Below are 3,342 nucleotides of genomic sequence, written 5' to 3' on the forward strand. Positions count from 1 at the left end.
TTTTTCAAGTGAGGGCGTGGCATTGGGTATTTAATAGTGCAGGAGGCCCACGTTTTTCATTCTTTCCTCTGAAATCCCATATTAAACACCCTCTTTCAGCTCAAAATAGACACACAGAGCCACACACACAGAGCCGCTTCTAGCGTTTTGGGGGCCCTACACAAGATTTGGTTGACCCCCCACCTCGCAGGCATAACAATTTAGGGGTCCACCTCATGGCTGCGAAGATAACATTTGTGACTGACCGCCTGGAATCGTTCTTATGTAGCAACATTTTACATTGGATAAAAGCAGAGACACTGAGCTACAAAATTGTATATCATGCACTGCATTCAATGAACAATGGCAAAGTAATTCTGCTTTGAAAGTTGATAAAACTGGAACCTCACTTTTGAGAAAATGGCCCTTGAATAGTTTGGTACCTACTGGAGAGCTCTTCTTTGTCTACACCCATTCAGTATCGTTCACACCCTCTTAAGCTTTAGCTTCACCAATCTCTCTATGGGTTGATCCGAGCTTTCTGACCTAACAAAAGCAGTCAAACACAAGCTAACTGGCTAACAGTTGTCGCAGTATTAAAATGGACGCTTGCAAAGTGCAGGTAGCTAACCAACCAGGTTCAATGTTAGCTAGCTAAAGTTAGGCTATAACAAGCAATGCAAATGGATCTGAGATACAAATAATAAGATCATACGCGTAACGTCAGTTAGCTCGCTGACAGTACACTTTAACTTGAAATGAAAATACTTTTTGTCAAAATTAGTAATGTGTAATATCTGAAAATGTTGCTAGCTAGACTATCTTACCCGTGGTCTGAAATCGGAGTAGATAACCAGAGCAAATTTACCAGCTACGTCTATCAGCAGTTGTCGCAGTGACATTCTATTGAAATGGATACATGCATAGTGGAGTCTTTTGTTAAGACATGTAGCTAGCTAGCTAAACAATTAACCATAATCCCAACCCATTACGTTACTACCCTGCATGAATCTGCAGGTAGCTAACCGACCAGGTTTAATGTTAGCTAGCCAACATTAGGCTATAACTAGCCAAGCAAATGGCTGTGAGATAAAAAAATAATAAATATAAAAGATCATTCACGTGACCTGTTAGGGTTGCGTAAATTCGAATCTGGTATCAGGATAAATATAACAATGAGTCACCGATTTTATACTATGTATTTTTTGTTAGCTAAGTAATAAATGGCAAATTTGTAATACCACGCAGGGCAGAACAGAGAACTGACAAGATGTATGTAAACAGTATTCTTTATACTGTGATAGACAGTTCCAACCCGTCTGTTGGCCTATCACAGTAGGGGCTAGGCGTGGTTTAAACTTGCTCAGCCTATTGCAGGCACTCAGGCGGGTCCCCGCCTCTTGGCGCTTCTGTTGATAGATGTAAATGTTGCTTGTGAAGAACATCCAGGCTCTCATGCTCCATACCGTTATCTCGCACCTGGCTCCTGTTATCTAACAAAAGACCGCTTGTACTGCAACCCCACGCTCTGAATGTACCTCCCCCAACTCATTGGACAGTTCCTGTCTTCTGTATTTTTCCATCATGTGAAAGGCCCATGGCCCTGAAGCTTTTAACAATGTTTCAAGTCAGCTATGTTGCATAACACATACATACATCCACACAAGCCAACAGCAGATAATATTCAATCATATATATGGTAATGGCTATAATGTAAAACACAGGATCCAACAGACCTTAGCTAGCGAGCCAGCCAGCTAACGTTAGCTTGCTAGCTAACAGTACACTTTAACTTGAAATTAAAATTACTTTGTCTAAATTAGTAATGTGCAATATCTGAAAATGTAGCTAGCTAGACTATCTTACCCGTATACATCATGGTTGGATGCTTCTCCCTGTCACGGGTGCCATGGTTTGAAGATGTAATCCGGAGGTGTTTTCTCCGTCTCCTTAGCTATCACATGCAAATTTCCACTGATTGCAAAACTCAGTCCTCCAGAAAGTGGAGAGCAACACTTATGCAGTTCTACGAAGCAATATATATATTTTTATATACACGTTTGACAGGATTACCTACACATACTAACCAGCTCAAATAGACAGAAGCGTGCTATATGGCAAACCTTGCAGTTTTAAAGCACATTTCATGCGATTCTACTCAATTGCTATATGGCAAACCTTGCAGTTTTAAAGCACATTTCATGCGATTCTACTCAATTTGCCATGGGATGCAGAGAAAAATTAGCATTTTTAAAGGTAATTACCTGCAGTTCGACACATTTTGCCATGACTTACAGTACCAGTCAAAAGTTTAGACACACCTACTCATTCAAGGGTTTTTCTTTATTTTTACTATTTTCTACATTGTAGAATAATAGTGAAGACATCAAAACTATTAAATAACACATATGTAATCATGTAGTAACCAAAAAAGTGTTAAACAAATCCAAATATATTTTAGATTCTCCAAAGTAGGCGCCCTTTGCCTTGATGACGGCTTTGCACACTCTTGTCATTCTCTCAACCAGCTTCATGAGGAATGCTTGTCCAACAGTCTTGAAGGAGTTCCCACATATGCTGAGCACTTGTTGGCTCATTTTCCTTCTCTCTGCGGTCCAAATAATTTCAAACCATCTCAATTGGGTTGAGGTTGGGTGATTGTGGGAGCCAGGTCATCTGATGCAGCACCATCACTCTCCTTCTTGGTCAAATAGCCCTTACACAGCCTGAAGGTGTGTTTTGGGTCATTTTCCTATTTAAAAACAAATGATAATCCCACTAAGCGCAAACCAGAAGTGATGGCGTATCGCCGCAGAATTCTGTGGTGCCATGCTGGTTAAGTGTGCCTTGAAGACTAAATTAATCACAGACAGTATCACCAGCAAAGCACACCCACACCATCACACCTCCACCTCTATGCTTCACGGTGGGAACCACACATGTTGAGAGCATCCGTTCACCTCAGAAAGAGACGGCGGTTGGAATCAAAAATGGCAAATTTGGACAAATTTGAACAAAGGACAGATTTCCACCGGTCTGATGTCCATTGCTCGTGTTTCCTGCCCCAAGCAAGTCTCTTCTTATTATTGGTGTCCTTTAGTAGTGATTTCTTTGCAGTGAAGGCCTGATTCACACAGTCTCCTCTGAACAGTTGATGTTGAGATGTGTCTGTTACTTGAACTCTGTGAAGAATTTATTTGGTCTGCAATCGGAGGTGCTGTTAACTCTAATAAATGTATCCTCTGTAGCAGAGGTAACTCTGGGTCTTCCTTTCCTGTGGCGGTCCTCATGAGAGCCAGTTTCATCATAGCTCTTGATGGTTTTTGCGACTGCACTTGAAGAAACTTTCCCATTTCCTAAAAT

Source organism: Oncorhynchus kisutch, unplaced genomic scaffold, assembly GCF_002021735.2.
Source record: "Oncorhynchus kisutch isolate 150728-3 unplaced genomic scaffold, Okis_V2 Okis03b-Okis08b_hom, whole genome shotgun sequence".
Taxonomy (NCBI): domain Eukaryota; kingdom Metazoa; phylum Chordata; class Actinopteri; order Salmoniformes; family Salmonidae; genus Oncorhynchus; species Oncorhynchus kisutch.